Raw genomic sequence first — 19,681 nt, 5'->3', positions numbered from 1 at the left:
TGAAGGGAGACTGGGGTTACTAAACTTAGACGTTATGTACTTACCATAACTAGGTATCTGTGTTGTCCATTTTCACTCTTCCTCACTGATGGGTCTCTGATCCATTATCAGATCTAACTCGGCTGCTTTCCAAGACTTTAGGGTCCGAGCCTCGAGCTCTTCCCTCTTTCCATAATGCACCATACCTTCCTCAACTCCCCAGATCGAGTTTGCTGTCCTATAACTGAAAAGATTACAGCAACAACACAGAGAAAACAAGAGATATGAGGCTCAAACCTGGAACCCATTGGTTCCAAATTTCTTCCAAGCACTTCTCAAAGGCACCAGGTCAGGGGATGGCTGGGAGAGACATGAGGAAGAATGAAAATGGACAACACAGATACCTAGTTATGGTAGTACATAACTTCTAAATATGATATTGTCCTTTTCATTCTTCCTCATTGAGGGGTCAGAGTCCTCAGCTACGCACTTCCTGGGCGGCCCTCAAGGAAGGATGTGCCAGAGCATGGTTGAGCCAAAGGATGCCCTGCTCCAAGAAACAATATCCAAGTTATAATGTGAAACAAAGGTGTGAGTCTTAGACCAAGTGGCTACAGCACAAATTTCATCAATTGAGGCTCTAGAAAAAAAGGCCGATGAGGTAGCCATAAATCTGGTGGAATGGACCTTGGGAAGTTGAGGAAATTTAATACCTTGTTTTGAATAAATGAAGGAAATACAGTCCGTAATCCATTTAGCTAAAGTGATTTTTGAAAATGCCTGACCTGAACGGTTTGTTGTGAAAGATACTAAATGTTGATCAGATTCCTATGCCTCTTTGTTCTGTGGAAGTAGAAATGTAGTTGCCTATAAACACTTAGGAGATGTAAAATAACCTTTGTCTGAAAATTTGGAGAAGAAAACTGGTAATTAAACTGATTGGTTAATGTCATATTCCATGGCTACTTTAGGCATTAAGGAAGGATTTGTTCTTAAGGATACCCTAACTTTATGGAAAATGATGTAAGGAGGTTTGGCTGACAAAGCTTGAAGCTCTGATACTCTCTCAACGAACATAATAGTTACTAAAACGATTGTCGTCCAAGACAGAAATCTCATGTCACAACTATCAGTTGGTTCAAAAGGCTTCTGGGTAAGGCCTTGCAGTACCAAAGTAAGAATCCAAGGGGGAGAAGGATCTTTGTTGGGAGCCTAAGATGAAAAATGTTCTTCATGGAAGCGTTACATAATCTGGAAGAAAAAAGAGAAGAGGATCCCTCCTTAGCATGAAAAATTGGATATTGCAACCAGTTGAAGTTTGATGGTGGAGGCACTAGCTACTTCTTGAAAAGCAGTACTAAGAAAAAGAATAGAAACAATAGGCACTGAGAAAGGGTCAATATACTACTTTGAAGCCCAAATAGAAAACCTCTTCCACTTGCTGCTGTAGATCTTCTTAGTGGAAGCCCTCTGAGAGGCCAGGATTATGTCACAGAGAGAAGGGGCAAGCTTGGACCTTCTTACAATTACTGGAAGTGAAGAAATCATGAGGTCAGTTTTAGGGTGTGGAGAATGGGGGGCTGGACATCTGATGGATGAGTTATGAGATCCTGTTTGGGATCCAGTATCAAAGGTGGACACTTGAGGTAAGACCAAAGAAAGGGGGACCATACCTGATGAAGCCAAAAAGGGGCAATGAGGATTACTGAGCTCTCAAACCTGCTGGCTTTCTGAAGGACTCTCGGGATCAGCAGGGGTGGAGGATAAGCATGAAGGCGACCTGAGGGTCAATTGTAGACTAGAGCATCCCTCGGTGACTCCCCCCTTAAGGGGGATCAGAGCAAAATACTTGTTGCACTTGTAGTTCAGGGGAGAGGCAAAAAAGGTCACACAAGGCTGGCCCAAATGGCTGAAAATCTTGCTTGCTACTGACTGGTTGAGGGACCACTAGTGAGGAATCAGAATGGACCTGCTAGAACATTGGCTTCCCCCGGAATGTATGTTGCAGTTAGAAAGTGGTCTGAAGATATCACCCATTCTCAAACTCTCATGGCCTCCCTGCACAATGGGTAGAAACAGGTTCCTCCTTGTTTGTTGATGTACCAGACTACTGCCATGTCTGTGTGAATTGCAATCGTCCTCAGAGGGAGAACGTTCTGAAAGGCTTGCACTGTAAAAAGGACTATATATTCTGACAGGGTAGGCACATATTCCTGTAGAAATTGCCTAGCATGTAAACACATTTTTAGTGGCAGTCACTTTACACACCACCAACTAGATGTAAGGATAGAATTTAATATTTATGCAGACTGCAAAACAAGAAACATTTATTTTAGTTTCTGTACTGTGTGCTATGTGCTTCATACAGGTAAGACGAATCGTAGCCTTAAAGAAAGAATATTGGAACACTTAAGAGATAGTAAATACAAGAAGTCAGAAAGTGCATTAGCACAACATGTCTTTAAATTCTTTGTTCTGGAAGTTATACATGAGAACATGAGAGGAGGGGACATAAAGAACATTACAGAAGCAAATGAACAAAGATGGATAATGTTCTTTAAAGCAGACAAACTACCTGGTTTAAATAGTAAAGTTTCCCTTAAACCTTTCTTAAAAGCACGTGCACTTAAACACTGAAAAGAATTTGAATTTAACCCTGTGTTTTAGAATGTTTATTATTATTGTGTTTTTTTGTGTGTGTATACACTTTTAATTCTTAATGAATATGCTGCTTAAAGTTGTGATTGGTTAACCATAGTATTTAAACAGCTTGCTGTATTGTATGCATTTTTAATGTCTGATGAAGCTGTCAGGTGTACTGCAAACTCACTTTTTATTAAATCTTTGATATTACTTCACCTTTGGATCATTATTTTCTACTGGATTTGACTCTACAATGGATTTGTGTTTAAAATCTGGAGACTTTTATTGCCTGCAGCTGTGAGTTTTTACTGGATTTGACTCTACACTGGATTTGTGTTTAAAATCAGGAGACTTTTATTGCCTGCAACTGTGAGTGACTGGGGTTTTTGCTTGCAACCTTGACTCATATTTTATTTCTCCATCACTTTATTTTGGTATTTGGAGTTTATAGCTTTGACTTTAAATATCAGTTGCTGGTTAGTGACATTTGTCACTGCTGAGAAGTTGAACAGAACGCTCTCTCCACTGAGTTGCAGCCTCTATGAAAGAGAATAGGGCCCAAATCTTAACCCCAGCACAAAGAAGGAAGATGAACTCCACAGTGGAGGATCCCATGGAGGGGGGGATCCAGGAATACCTAAACCTCACCAAAAAACCAAGCACCCTGTGTCCCCAAGGTCATCCCAACCCCAGGGAACAAACACTTGGGAAGCTGAAGTAAGACTTTAAATAAAATTTAATCCTGGACCAAAAGATCAGATTCAATAAACCTCTCCATGTAGCTAGGAGGACAAGGGCTGAAAGACAGGGGCAGAGTCCCAAAAAATAAAAAAAAAGGTTGCTCTCACAAACTTACAAGTTACTGGAATAGCAAGATTATTCCTAGCCTACATTTTTCTGAAAGATATGAAGTTTGAAAGTCAATTGAATATCACCATTGCCCAAAATCCCCAGGTCACTGCAATGATTTGCCAGAAAATTACACACTTCGCACAGAACAGAACAAAAAACATGAGGAAAATTTTGGACACCCTGCAAAGATCTGGACAGCTACAATCACTACAATGATCAACGAGAAAATCACTCATTCTATGGGGAACAGACAAAAAAACAAGAAGCAAAAATTCTGGACCTTCCATGAAGATTTGGACAGCCGAGACCAAAACCACACATTTCATGAGGAACAGATTAACAAACACGAAGCAAAATCTGGTTCTTCCATGCAGATCTGGACAGCCGAGGGTTATGGCTAGGAATAGGGTGAGAACCAACAAACATTGGAACTATTGGATCTGGAAGGTGCCTTGGATCTGAGGAAAACTACACTGATTCAGCAGCTCCAGATCCAAAGGTTATCTGTCCTATCTTAGCCTTGGGATAAAAAAAAAAAAGGAATGGTGGAACTGGTCAGATCTGAAAGTTTCTCGTTACCTCTGAATCCAGGAGGTTGTCCAGAGCCTTTTTTTTGTCTCCTGCTACAGCTATTCAGTTCGATTCGAACGCGTGGGATCTGATTAAAAAACACCAGATAAGTGGGACTATTATAGGATCTAAATGGGATCTGAAGGCGGTCCTAGGAACCTTAGATCCGAGATCCTCACTGTGCTGTTCCAATTTCATTTTTTTTTTTTTTTTTTTATGAGGGATTGAGCCCCGATAGAAATCAGAAAATAAACTTTGAGAGAGAGCTGTTTAGGCATGTTATAGAGCATACAGTATTCCATTTTTAAAGCTACATCAGTTGTTAGTCACATGTTATCAGAATTCTGTATACACACAATTATATGTGAACAACAGCCCACTTACATTGAGAGCAGGTCTTTTATAATCTAGTCCAGACCAGTATAAAACTATTTACACCAACATCAAAGTCTTAAACTCTACAGTGTGGTAAACATAGTAGTGGTTCAGGGCCAAAAAAGAGATAGGAAGTCCATGCACACCTTTCAGTCTGTTAGAGCATGAACTCCATACAAAATTAGACAGTTGATAGAATAATAGGTATCACACCAGCATGCATCTGCGAAAGGCATGAGATGGAACTTAAAAGTCTGCTACTAATTTCCAAGAGACAAAATTCTGAGGCATACCTCCTAAAAATTAGTCACATAACAGGTTTTGTAATAGCATGAGATCTCTGAGAATAAGAACAAAACCAGCAAATAACAAAGGTCTTCTTACTCCAGACTCACTGAATAACTACCATTTCATGGGAACGGATCAAGAACCTGATGGAAGGAAGCCCAATGTCACTATTAGCGAAAAGAAAAGATAACATAATATTTCTAGCTGCAAGCGGCTACAGAGGGAGGAAAGAAGCAATAAGAAACAACAATCTACAGAAAAAAAAAAAGAAAAATAGATAACTTTAAGAAAATAAATCTTCTTACACTTGAGACTTGGAACCCTCTGTCTAACACCATGGCGGCAAATGAAATCTGGGGAGTTGAGGAAGGTATGCTGCATTATCAGAAGAGGGAGGAGCTTGAGTCTCGGATCCTAAAGTCTTGGAAAGCAGCTGAGTTGGATCCAATGTTAAATCCGAAACCCATCAGTGAGGAAGAATGAAAAGGGCAACATCAGATCCAGTTGTTTATTTTGCTTCTTTAAACTTCCATAGAGTATTAAAGTGGGTAATGAGAACGTTTACATATAAGTACAAAATATCTAGTAAATGACGAGAAGAAAAAGGAGAAAAAGAATATGTAAATGAAGATTTATCAAGAAAAGTACTAACATGGAAAATAAAAACTAATGATAAATAAAATATGTGGCATAATAACGTGATGAAATGATATTATTATGTAACTCCATGGGAAGATTTACCAAAAAAGTGATTAAAGCCATTAAATTATGTAAAAAGTTGTGCATCAAGACGTTAGAATGTCAGGATTTCCTATGGAGACTGGTAGTTATCAGTAAAGGGGAATATGCCATATAAAAAAAAGTTGAAAGAGTGTGTTTATTTTGTGGGGAAGAAGAGATAACAGAGCATGTTCTTTTTTTGAAATGTGAAAGAGTGGTGAAACTGGAAAAATTTGTGTGCAGAAAAATGTTTGGATAATACTACAGTATAAATATGAATATGTTTATATATGGATAGTACAAAAAGAAGAAGAAAGAATATGTGAGAGGTGTAGAGAAGAATTTTCTTTTATACAATATGGGTTATCTGGAATGAAAGACTGAATAGAATTGTGTTTAATGTGAAATTGATTTTAGTAGACATATTGTGAAAAATTAGATTACATTTGTGGAAGAAAGAGGGTGGGTCAATTATAGAAGAATACCAATGAGGGTGTTATAAGAAAAATGATAAATAGTTAAAAATGGGTATATATTTTTTTCATAGGTTAGTACTATGCTAAATGCCATTTTGGGCCATTTGAAGCCTAGCCATTTACCCCATGTGAGAATCAAACCCTGCACCTTGTGTCTTAAACACCTTAACCATTATGTCATCCTCCTACCCCATATGTGTGTGTGTGTGTGTGTGTGTGTGTGTGTGTGTGTGTGTGTGTGTGTGCGTGTGTGTGCGCGTGTGTGTGTGTGTGTGTGTGTGTGTGTGTGTGTGTGTGTGTGTATATATATATATATATATATATATATATATATATATATATATATATATATACATATATACATACATATACATACATATATATATATATGTATTGTGTGTGTGCGTATGTGTGTATATATATATATATATATATATATATATATATATATATATATATATATATATATATCACTTTATAATCACAAAATACTGAAATATCGAATTTCAGTATACTACAAAGCTGAAAACTCACAAACCTAAAACCGCGAAATTCAAAACCACGAACAAAAACAAAACACTACACCACACAAACACAAATACAGCTACCTCCCAACACTACAAACACCTAACCTTCCTATAAGCATGCACCCCCCCACTTATATATATATATATATATATATATATATATATATATATATATATATAAAATAACTCCGAGATCGCACTAAACATGGAAAGACAGAAAACCCAATGCCATACATTCTACACCCCCCTGCACAAACACACATCACATACATACAAACACCACCACTCTCCACACTTACACACCCACACTCTAACCTACCTACCCTAACCTACACCTAAAACTCCCCAAAACACTCACATACACACAAACCCTCCCAAAACCCTTAAAAAACATAAAACTTACCTAACGTGACACCACTACCGCTAATTCGACATTTCCGGGTTCGACACTGCAGTTTTGCGCAACTGCAAATTTGACACTTTGATCTCGACATACTGAAATTCGACATTTCAGTACTTCGAAATTACAATGGGTGTGTGTGTGTGTGTGTGTGTGTGAAAGTGTGTGTGTGTGTGTGTGTGTGTGTTGGCCACCAGTTCTGCAGATACGTGGGTCCTACCCTTTAGGTTACATACATACCTGTAAAAAGTCTTATGGTTATCCTTGGCAGTAACTGCTAGGTTTCTCTCAAAAGAGCTCTTGGACGATTTGGCAAGTTGTCTTATTTGCCTGTTAAGGCCGAGAAGGGTGCTTTTCCATTGTTGGGTCCTTATCTTTGTTTTCTTGGACAGCTACTTTTTGCATTTATTGTACAGTTTGTTGATGCTGGGAGTCCACCATGGCAACTTGATTTTACTTGGGGCTCTGGCTTTAATTCTATCTGTTACAGCTGAGATTATGCACTTATGTGGTTGTACATGGCTTTAGTGTAAGCTTCAGCATAGTTACCACTTTCAACTTGGGGTGGTGCTTGGAATGCATTTATACCTTCACCTAGGAGGGTACAGTTTGCCTCGGTTATGTTTTTTAGTCTGATTTCACCCTTTGTGAGTTCTGGTTTTCTTGTCAGTTCAAAGGTGACCGATTTGTGGTCCGTTTTATCTAATGAGGGTCCAACAGTTACAGCAGTGCACCTGTATGAAATGTTGGTGAGGACCAGATCTAGAACGTTTGCTCCTCTGGTCAGGGTATGGACAATTTGTTCCAGGGCATTTGAATTCACAAAGTCAAGGAACTTTTGTGCTAGCAAGTTTGGGCTACAGTAAGTTTAGCAGTTGATGGTGGGATAATTGAAATCTCCCATAACCAGTGTGTTCGGTAAAATTTGAATTGTCTTCAGTTTGGTTAAGTAGGCTTTGTGGGTGTTGTGACCCATGGAGGGGGAATCTATAATTGGCTAGGACTTGAATGTGTGCCTTACCCACTGTAACCTGGACCTGGAGTAACTCCAAGGAGTTGCTCAGTCTAACTAGACGTGAGGTGACTTTATCTCTAATATAGATTGAAACATCACCTGGTTTGGTTTTCACATATTCATTTTGCAGTCTAAAGGTGTGGAAGGCATTGTAGTCTTGCAGGGCCAGGGTACTCTCTGAAGCCTTAAACCACGTTTCTGTGACTGCACAAACATCTACATCTTCTAGTGATAGAACAGCTTCCAGGAGTGCAGTTTTTGGTTTAAGTTCCTAGCATTTACCAGCATGACCCTTATTTTGTTCTGATTGGTTAATTTCACATTGGTAATGTTGTTTTTGAGACCTTGCCTAAAAGGCACTATGGGGGAGGCCTTTACAAAGTGCAAACTGTCTCTGGCAAAGCAGTGAGGTTTGTCGACCATGGCTTCCCAGGCAAACAGGAACTGGATCCTCTTGGAATGACACCAAAACTAAGCCAATTATTAAAATCAATCATTTTTTATACTGTAGCATCATTCTAGGTGAGGGTAATATGCGGCTCAAGGCTGGGGATATACCTGCCTGAGACACATACTCAGAGAGCTTGACCACATCTCTCTTCACATAGCCCAGTGAGGTACGTCTCAGGTCATTCACACCAACATGAACTATGACAGAGTCAGAACGGTACTTGTTGCTGCAAGACATGAGTGCATGCATGATTTGGCGAATCCTGGCACCGGATTCAGGAAGCAATAGTTTGCTTTGAAACTGGTTGTCCTAACCTGGAATCCACTAAAGAGATGGACAGCTGATCTGTTTTTCTGATAGTTTTGTACAAGTAAAATCTCAAGTGTCTGTGAGTGTCTAATTAATGCAAGATCCCCCCCCCCCCCTATTTTGGGAGGTTGGGGAAAAAGGTAGGCAGACTGAGTGCTTGGTTGAGGGTTAGCTTGCTAACCACTTTTGGCATGGAAGCTGGATTGATTCTGAGGCTTACCCTCTCTTTGTGGAAGATGAGGAAGGGTAGAATAGCTGTGAGAGTGTAAAGTGGGTTGACGTCAAAGCCAGGAGGAGCACTGTTTTCCAAGTGCAGAATTCTAGAGTGGCTGAAGAACCCAGTTGAAAAGGGGGTAAAGTGAGCTTCTCCAAAACAAAATTAAGATCTCATGGTGGGGTGACAGGTTTCCTTGAAGGTTTAAGCAGTAAAACTCCCCTCAGAAAGAGCTTAAGCCCTGTCCTGGACATGACAGGGACTCAAAGGTAGGCAAGCATTAATGGCAGATACGTGAGACTTAACGGAAGAGTAGGCCAACCCCAAATGTGATATGTCACACATGTACTGGAGTATTGTAGGAATGTCTAATAGAAGGGGTTGGAGTTTGTGTTTTGGGCACCAGATGGAAAATCTCTTACACCTGGCTGTGCAAGATTTCCTGGTTTCTTGTAGGACTTGAACAAACTCTTCATAAAAAGTGTGTCTAGTAGGGATTAGAATCCCATCATCCAGAGGGTTAGGCTTAGTAAGGTCACATTGGGATGAAGGAGCTGCCCTTTTTATTGAGTGATTAGATCTGGTTTTGGAGGGATTCTCCAGAAATTTCTCTTTGATAGATGAAACAGGGAGAAGAACCAGTGTTGTCTTGGCCAGAAGGCTGCCAGAAGCAGGAGTTTTTGAGACTCCTTCAGGACCTTGAGAAGGAGCCTAGGGAGCAGAGGCAGAGGGGGTTATATATAACGAAACTTCCCTTTCCATTGGAAGGAGAAGACATCTGTCTTCCAAGCTAGAGGTGATGGGATCCTTGTTCAGAAATGTTGGAGTAAGTGATGCTTGGTGAAGGCAAAGAGGTCTGTCTGGGGAGTTCTCCACCTGTGAGTTATGGGTTTGAAAATCTCTGTGTTCAAGGACCATTCATGAGGCCCCTTCATGTCCCTGCTTAGACAGTCTACCAGTATGTTCTGCTGAGAGGGAATATATGTCGCTGTGATTGTAAGACTCAGCTGAAAGGCTAGGTGCCAGGCCTCCAGTGCCCAGCCTGCACAGGGGGTAGGATATTGTGCCTCCCTGCTTGTTTGTGTACCACATTAGCATGGTATTGTCCATGTGTATCAGCAGAGTGTCTGGTTTCCAAAGATGTGAGAATGTCTGTAGATATTGCAGAATTGCCCTCATTTCCTTTAAGTTGATGTGTTCTTTTAGTACACAAGCAGGCCGTTCCCCTTGGACTCTGTGTACTCCTGTACAAGCCCATATGCCCTGTCTGGATCATCTGTAAACAGGACTTGGTGATGTGGGGCTGGAGTGAATGGAAGATCTTTGTTGAGCATAACCTGATTGCTCTACCAAAAGAGTTTCTTCTTGATGCAATGAATAAGAAGAATGAGGGTATCAAGAGGGAGAGGGTTTTGGGATCAGACTGATTTCAGAGAACGTTATATTTTCCTCATGTGTAGCCTGGCAAAGGGGGGCACAGGGATGGTGGCAACCATGAGTCCCAGGGCTCCAAGAGCTTGTCTAGCCAAGCAATGATTCTCTCTGGAAAGCATTAAGAACTTGATGGCTAGGGAGGTGACCTTCTCTTAAGGAACAGAGGCATGCATGTCAGATGTGTCCATACTAAATCCCAGTAAGGTCAACTGCTGAGTGGGAATGAGTTGGGATTTTTTGTAATTGATGTGACCCCAGGAGGGCCAAAAGCTGCACAGTGTAATGAAAATGCTTTAAAAGAGTGTCTGTGGATAAAGTCTGAAGTAGAAGATCATCCAGCTAAAGGATGATCTGTATGCCCTGAGTGTGGCAGAAAGTCACAACTGGGGCCAGACACTTTGTAAAAACCCTTCGAGCTGTAGAAAGACAAAAGAGCAAAACAGTAAACTAAAAATGTAATAATCCAGTAAAGAACCTGAGAAATTTTCTGCAGGAAGGACGGATGGGAATATGAAGATAAGAATCCTTTAGGCTTCAGGATACCAGAAAAGCTTGTGGAAGTAGGAATGGTAAAAGAGTTTATAAAGACAGCATTTTGAAGGACAGAACTTGTAAAAATGTGTTTAATCACGAGAGGGTCAGGAAAGGTTTCCATTGGTCCTCTTTCCTTGGAAAAAGAAAGTTCCTTGAATAAAACCTGTTTCCTAAATAGGAAGGCAGAACATCTTCTATGTCTCCCTAGACCAGTAAGTCTTGCACAACAGAGTACAGCAGGGGTACCTGATTGGGAGGAGTCCATTAACCAGTAAGTCTTGCACAATAGGGTCTAGCAGGTGTATCTGGTTGGGACACGGTGTGGGTACTCCCCCTGGAGTTGGGCTGCCCTCCTTTTTAATGCTTAACACTGACTTGTCCAAGGTTATTGTTTCTCAGAAAGGAAAAGAAACAGACAGACTTTTTTTTTGAGCAGAGTGGAGGGATATGGTTGGGGGTGGAGGGATATAGTCACTGGGGTCTATACCAAACTGAGACCTCCCAGAAGGAGTATTCTCTGAGGTTTTTCTAGGAATATTTTCTTAATAATTTTCCTTTGCCTGCAAGGTCTTCTAGGGTCTCTTTTGACAAAGGAGGTAGATTTTGCTAAGTAATTTCTATGGTAACTGTGAACTGCAGAATCTGATGGCAGTCTTTCATTGTCTTGCCCTGTTCCTGCAAAGCATTGAAAAGACTGACAGCTTGTGAGCCAAAAAGGAGATTGCTATCCAAGGGGGAGTCTAGAATGTGAGACACAACATCCTCTGGAATAGGTTGGCCTTGTAGCCAGGCTCTGATCACTGAGCCAGTAGCATCCACCCTGGAAGAGGCAATCACAGCATTATAGCTGCATTTTATACTGTGCCTGACCTACTTGAGACCGCATATGATGTTTTAACTCTGGTGTGCGGGGCTCTGTGATGGTCTTGCTTAAGGACTATAGCACAGAGAGTAAGTATTTAGTCACTTGAGGTTGGTAGTCTATAGCTCTGAAAGCTAAAGTGGAGGAAATATACACGTTCTTAGCTCACCTGTCCATTGGTTGACTGTCCTTGTCATTGGCAAGAACAAAAGTGCCTGGGAGCAGCTTGGAAGGTTTGTGTGAGGCCAGGAATACTGCAGCTGGGTCTGACACAGGGTTTTTGTAAAGGCACTTCAGTTCATCAGGAACTATGTAGAACCTATCTTGCCTTTCTGGTGCTGGGAATTAGGTGCAGAAGAGTTAGCCTGAAAAGCATCTAGCACTGGTAGAACTGGAGGAGCAGGAGTGCCCATCTCTAATAAATTGTAGTACCTCTTTTGTACCTCAGACACCTGTCTGGATTGCTATTCAAAAGGCTTCATCATGTTTTGTAAGGTTTCTCCAAATGAGATCTCTTCCAAGGGGGAATCCAGAGAGAGAGAGCGAGTCTCCCTCATCCAAGGAATTCTGTTCAGGAGACTGTAATTGGGAAGAGTAGTCAAGAAAAATATCAGAGTCCCTGTCTGGCTCCTCATCAGAGAAGGAGGAAGAATCTAAGGTCTGTTTGTGTACTGTTGTCTGAGAAGGCTGGGTTACAAAGTAAGGTGGCTTCAGAGACATGATTGTCTTGAATAACGCCTGAGAAAAATCCATCCATTCTTTCTTCCTGGATGCAGAAGGGAACTTGAGTACTTAGGTTTTTGCTTTTTTTTCTTAGGGGTGATGTCTGCCTGAAGCAACTTAAGGGGTTCTGCACCTTAGTGCATTTCTATCAAAGTACCAAGAATCTCTTTCTGCACAAGGATATGAGGGGCTCCTCGAGGGCCACCAGGATAATGAGCTGTGGTTCATCGGAGCACTTGGATATTTGCAAGGCCTCAGGAGATGTAATGGCCTCTAGTAGGGAAGCAGTAGAGAGCTTGTGAGAAGATGATTGGCATACCATGGGTTTGACCACCTGAGCGGGTACATCTGATTCTGAGATGACTGAAGGAGAATCCTCTCTAGGTCTTCCAAGTTTCTTCTTTGGCAGGAGGTCAATATCTGGGGCTTCTGACATGGTGGAGTGGGCCAAGTGTTTTAGACATTGGGTCTCAAGAAAGGTAATAAGTGTGGACAGCCTGGAACAAACAACTGACAGATGGTGCAGGATGTATACCTGTTTTTGTGGCCTAGACAGAACAGGCACTTAGTGTGATTGTTTTTGCATGGAATTTGTCTACCGCACTGACACTTACCCCTCCTAGCAGACATCTAACAAAAATTAACTAAACAGTCAAAGTTTAGAAGGAAGGATCCAATGGAGCACTTATTTGTTCTGACAATGGCAGCCACATTATCAAGTGACCAAACAATCAAAGTTTGTTGGGTGCAATGATCTGCATTAGGGCTGGTGGTGAGATAGCCTAAAGATCTCGTCTGTACATTTGATTTTTTTTATCCCACTGACAATGAGCTGAGGTCATCATCCAGATGTAAAGCATAGGAAGGTAAAGCTTTGGTACCCCAGCCAAACTACAACCCATCTGTTAAGAATACTGCAACAGTGACTCAGTCACAACATCCTCAGTTACCTATACAAGATTATAATAGGCACAAAAATAATCAGGTACTAGTTGATGTGGGAAATAAAGCTAGAGGGTATCCATTCCTGTCAATTCATGGCTTGACCTCATGAGGGCTCCCAGATATACAATTAAGTCTCAAAAATTTAAGTTGTTTGTATGGCAGTCTTAGTTCAAGTTCTTTTACACTTCCTTCAGATTTCACAGGATAAAACCTAATATTTGCCCTACATGTTAGGGATGCCGACATTAGGCATTAGGAGACTGGTTGTATAGTTTTTGGGAATGTTTATCTCTAGATGGGTTCAAGAGAGTCCTTCAGGGTACTTGTGTTCACTGTCCCCAAAACCAATACTATTTTCTAAGTCTCTATTTAATTGAGCTTTATGCATGCTTGACTTCAGATAGAGGAATGTAGAGACTCCTACATTTGCTGATGTTAGTTACTGAGAAAGTATGAACTAGGCTATGATATCAGATGTCATTAATTTGTTGAATGGTGTTATGGAGTTAGAAATGGCTGCAGTGGCTGACAGCACAAAGCAAGCTACTCAGGCTAAATGGCAAAGATGGTCTTTGCTCTACATTGAAGAAGGAGCTCTCGCAGAGGACTGAACTTCTTAGCAACAGATATTGGTGACTGGTGTTGATGCATATCCCCAGTTTTATGTTGATTAAAATGTGTTACTACTGCTAATAAAGGTTGATTATTAACACTTACCCATAATGCTGGACCTTCAAGTGCTTTAAAGTCATCAAGAGAGCAATGTTCTTAGGTTCAGACCTTCCGTCTTTGAAAGTTTCTTCTGTCTCACTGATAACCCTGAGGGACTACCCATAATGGAGGGATAGACAGTCCTTTAATTGTTTTTTCTTTCTTTTCTTTTCCTCTTGGGATGCAGGAGAAAATCTAAAGAAAGGAAAGGCCTCCCTTATGAAAAAAATATAAAAAGAGATGGACAGTTAAAAAAAAAAAGAAGACCCCAAAAACACTGGTGCTGAGTGAAAGGATGGCAGAGGGAGAGTTGCTGTCCGGCTGAAAGAAAAACACTTATGATCAGGAATTACACAATGTATAATCTAAGTAACCCATCTTCTTCATGGTCTTTCATTCAGTATGGCACACATTTCAGCAGAACATATTCCATGTACTGACAAAGTGAAGAGAAAACCTTCATGGACCCATCATCTAAACTCTACCCTAACCCTGGACTGAATGCCCAGACAGGGATAGAAAAATGGTCAGGGGATGCAGCAGCACAGATATCATGGAAGGTAGATCCTCTGAAGCAGGTAACAGAAGCAGCCACTGATCTAAACAAATAAAATTTAACAGGGCATGGTAAAGGTCTTCTTGCCAAAGAATAACAGCATTTGATACAAATGCTTATCAAATAAGATACTGGTTATTTACTAACAGGAGTCCCTTGAGATCACTTAGCCTATGAGCTTAATATAAAAGATTATGAGCGGCTCGTCAGTCATAACACCTTATTATGTGTTTGAGACATGGATGCCTAGAAATTCACCTTGTGAGCAAAGCTTTTTCTCCAGTACTCAGATAATCAATACCAGAACAAATACAGCCTCTCCCTTACATACTGCTTTTCCCCCAAGAATGCAGCAATCTACTGCAGACTGTAATGAATGCTTTGTAGAGGTATTGAAGGATTTAGTTGGACAAATAGCTACAAAGATATGGCTTGGACATATGTTAGCTTTAGCTATGGCTACAGGGGAAGAAAGATATTGAAACTAACTGGAATGTTTTTGCAAGTCAATTAACAATCATCAAAATTGATTGTGAGTGTTGGTAGGTGTATTGGTGATGCTGCAGGAAATCTGGCCTGAAGGTGATATTCATTCTATCAGGATGGGCAAGACTAAAAGTTTTCTCCATTTTTTCTTCTTTCAGAGGCTTAAGGTTTCTGAGTTTGGCTCACTAGGAAATGTACTGTATGTGGTGCAATATTAATAAGCTAAGATGCAATTGATATCCCTTGATCAGCAAGTTTATCTTTTTGAATATCAGTGAGTAAATATGCTCATTAATGTTTGATGAGTAAAATACTAATACTGACTTAGCAACTGACTAGGCTCTCCAAAAGTAATACGTTGTAATTAATGTGCATGCAATGACTAGCATGTTTGCTAGTAGCCTGTGTGGTTATTCTGAGGTCGCAATATCTGCAGGGCAACTTGGCTGCGATGAATAGAACAGTAGATTATGTGAAAAGCAGTTGAGACTGCTGGTTAAAGTACTGAAAAGTGGAGTATGAAAGTTGTTTTATGCAAGACTTACAAGGAAGTGGCAGTTTTTTTTTTGCAAAGTCATGTTTAATTACAGCTTCATTTAATCTTTCATGACCCTGTTCACAGCCAAATATATTTAAACTGCAAAATTATTTATAATCTTGTTATACTTGGTCGAGGTGCTGACATATATCAAAATCTAGCCTCTTGAGTAAAGTATAGCCTCTATGGGGGAGGGCAACAAGTTGAGGTTACATAGTTTCTGGCTTCATAACACATATATGGTTAATTATTTGGCTTTGTGGAGATTTAATAGATGTCATCCGATGTGTATATAGGGGATGACTAGATCTGTTAAATGAAATGATTGACTAAAGTTGGTCTTTGAGACACTAGTGAGAAGAGAACAGTATTTACGGTTTTAGATTCACAGATGACAGTTACTAAAGCAACGCACACTGGAAGGCAGATTCTACAGTTCTGTGACAACTTGTAGCAACTTTTAATTATTAACACTTTTATTAAGGGGAAGGCATTAGGATTTAAAACAGTTTTACACTCTAACACCTAGCTCTGCTAACTGAAAACTGTAGGATTCTCTTTCAGGATGAAATTCTAGAACAACTCATATTATATTATGTAGTTTAGAAAATGTATTAACTGATTTTGTACATTTATTTCATCATTGAAAATTTAATCTTAAAATTAAATCACTGTCAAGCTTTGGTGAGTTTTTGGTTAATAATGATGTTTCCAGTCAATTATGCAGAGGTGGGTTCAAAGAGTGGTATGCAAATGAGAAAGTGAGACAGGTACCCAGCACAAGGATCATCACTGCATAAATGTGTAGGCAAAGCTGTGCCTGTAAATTGGGTATGGATAGGTTTTTAAGATGGATGTTATCACTTATGACCAACATATTTAATATATTGCAGTGCTTATCAGTTTATGAAGTAATTTGTAGATAAAGTTTTCTTGTTTGGTTGAAGAGTTGTAACACTGAGAAAGCAACATGGAATATATTTTTTTATCACAATCTAGTGAACAAAAATGACAGTATTAGGGAAGTTGCATTATTTATGCATGATAAGATAATATACTCAGTGGATTTACTAGTTAAGATAACTTGAATGAAGAAGAAACAAGTCCGGTCTTTTACAATAATAAAACATACAAAAGGATTACTAGACTGAGCACTTCTTTTTAGTTTAACTGACCTCTGTCATTTTGTTCTAATAGTGGTAGATCAACCACCCAGAACTAAATATTTGATTGCAGTTGTGAAACCAGATAAAATACTTGTTAATATTGTGTATACTGTTTAAATATCTTATTTTATCCCAGGGCATCTGTACTGTCAATATAAGTTACGGTGAGTTTAAGTAAGAGCTACTGCTGAAGATGAAAATAATTAGTATGTTAATTGCATGACAAAGCAATGTCAAATTTATGTTCAGGGCAAACCACCCATAGCTTCATTCTTATTTAATGTCTCATTTTATTTTGTATGTGTGTGTATATTTATCACAAAATGATCTGATAAATGAATCTATGTTAAAAAATAATAAACCAAACTTTTTGTATTTTAAAATATTATTTCAAAGTTATGAGACTATTTTCCTCACTAGGTTTCATACTGGCTATGTATGGGCATTTGAAATGGAGTAACTTACAACTTTTCATTAACTTGAGAAAAACAAACAGAACCTTCACATATATAGTAGTACACAATAAATTAATGTGCACACACTATGGGCAACACAGAGAAGAACTTCACTTTTTTATATTCATAGAATATCATAACTGAGTCGAGAACATGTTCAAATAACAGAAATTTTCCTCCTGTTCCATGGCATAGAGAGCTGAAGACTAGCTACGACCCAGAAGGCCCAAGCTGGATTACTGACTTTGTCACTGGGGTGTCAGACAGGGGAGAATGGGAGTAAGCGTATGGCACCTGAGTGCTCATTCTGGGGGAAGGAAGGGAGAGAGACAGAGGTTAGGCCACTGTAAAGCCAACATCTATCAAGGAGAATGGTATACAGCACAACCTATACCAATGGATGGGAAATCGCAAATACACCCCAGGGGTTACCTCAGTGTCACTGCTCGACAGAGGCACAGCTAAATAATGGGCATAGTTTCTCCAAACTAAGGGGTGGCGTAAGCCACAAAACTATGGCTAGGCTTATAAATGCCCTCGGGCAGATAGCCTAGTATGAACCTATGAACCTATACTATGAACCTAATGGGGGGGGGGGGTGACATGCTCAGTTCTGCCAAACAGAATCTGCATGGCAGCTTTCACAGGTAGTGGACAGGAATGTGCATGCCCAAAGGAGAAAGCATAGCAGGCTCTCACATCTGATGCAACATAACGGGTTAGAGCCAAAAATGGAAAAAAAAAAAAAAACATGGTTGCCTGGATGAAGTCTGTCACAAGCAGTTCTTATCCTAAGTATGAACAGCGAATGGACAGTAGTTACAACTAGATGGTTGCAGGAAGAAGTACAGACCTTATTTACTGAGTGTGTCACTCACACGTATGACACTGCATTACTGCATAAAACATTTCAAACATAAAATATTATTCCTTAGGCCATCAGAAAATTTCTTAACAGAACACAGAACAAACATCATACCAGTTGGTGAAGGCTGAAAAAATAACCTTATGCATAATTCATAAGGAACATTCCTTTTTTTCCCCTACTTCCTTTTCAGTGACTATATTACCCCTCATGCTTTCCAGAAGATAGAAACGGCTAGTATCTAATGCTGTTCAGTGGTGCATATTAACCACAAAGTTAGTCTTTCCATAAAATGCAGACGCAGAAGGGTGCTGACTATTGGATTCAGAGTTCTGTAAAGCCTCAAACACACACAAAGGGTGTTAAATCACTTTGGCATTTTGAAAGTTTTTTTAAGAAATGTGACAACAGAGAATTTAAGGTATATTCACAGCCTGGTAGTCAGGTACCTTTGGGTGAATACTACAACATTAAAAGAGAGTGTAACCAATGTCTAGCTATTGATTTATTCACTTTCTCTTGATACCCCGACACCAGCCTATGATCCCACAACGGACTGAACTGCTGATCCCTGCACTGGAGTCTGGACATAATCAAATAACACCATCTAAAAGGAGTGAGGTAGTTCTTCAATTTTTCCCGTCCCAATGTTCAGCTTGGTTGAAGTGCCTCCCCATATTGGCAGTAAATGGCATAGTGCTCCTCCCCTAATGAGGATCCTACCTCCTGATCTAACAGCCAATGGAACACAATAAAACTTTTAGCCTATTAGGCAACAAAACTACAAGAGTATTTCCTGAACATGAATTAGACTCAAGAGCCAAACTATGCGAGATGCAGAAAAAACTGAAAGGCAAAGAGGTGGGGCATGCTTTCTTACCCCATAATGTAAAGACGTGCCATGAAAAATGTACATGAGCTCCTGAGAATGTGAACAAAAAAGAGAAAGTACTGCTAAGACTGGAATTACAAAAAAGAAAATTTCATGTTAACCTGCAGAAGGCATCTGAAGTAATATATAATGGCTCCTGAAAAGAAGTTTAGTAACAAAGACTGGGATTTTCTAGATTTAAATTGCCCAGATATTATTAAATTAATTGATTTAAATTCCCACAGCAAAGAAAATAAGGAAGTTAAGCTAAGACACATTTCAGCAAATGATTTTTAAGTAGTAGCACAATCATAACATACCACCTTAACACTATCTTGGACATTCTTAACAGAGACACCAACCAGTCAGAAGCACTACTGACATCATAAGTTTCCCCCACCTATCAGCAACATTAGGAGAACACAACTACAGATGCTGAGACAGAGCAATCAAAATACTAAAGCATCATAGGTTTTGGCAGTGACTGTCAAGTGATATATATTATATTGCATTACATTCTTCTTCCTCTTCCGGCTTTTCCCAGTTAGGGGTTGCCACAGCAGATCACCTGTCCACTCATGATTGGCAGTGGAGTTTTACAGTGGCGAGTAGCAAGCCCGATGCCCAACTTTCCACAGAAGGCAGGCACACACCCACACACGCACACACTCATGCCTAGGGCCAATTTAGAGTGTCCAATCCACCTACAGCATGTC

General features: G+C 39.9%; 1 protein-coding gene across 1 annotated transcript in view; it reads right to left on the bottom strand.

Annotated features, from left to right (window-relative positions):
* The window catches only part of MCM8 (minichromosome maintenance 8 homologous recombination repair factor), a 929,462-nt gene that overhangs the window by 603,399 nt on the left and 306,382 nt on the right, over positions 1-19,681 (bottom strand). The gene's annotated exons all lie outside the window — the stretch shown is intronic.

This window comes from Protopterus annectens, chromosome 1.part2, assembly GCF_019279795.1.
Source record: "Protopterus annectens isolate FY-2018-M chromosome 1.part2, PAN1.0, whole genome shotgun sequence".
Classification (NCBI taxonomy): Eukaryota; Metazoa; Chordata; order Ceratodontiformes; family Protopteridae; genus Protopterus; species Protopterus annectens.
Note: the sequence above shows the minus strand (reverse complement) of the source record. Positions and strands in the feature narration are given on the sequence as shown.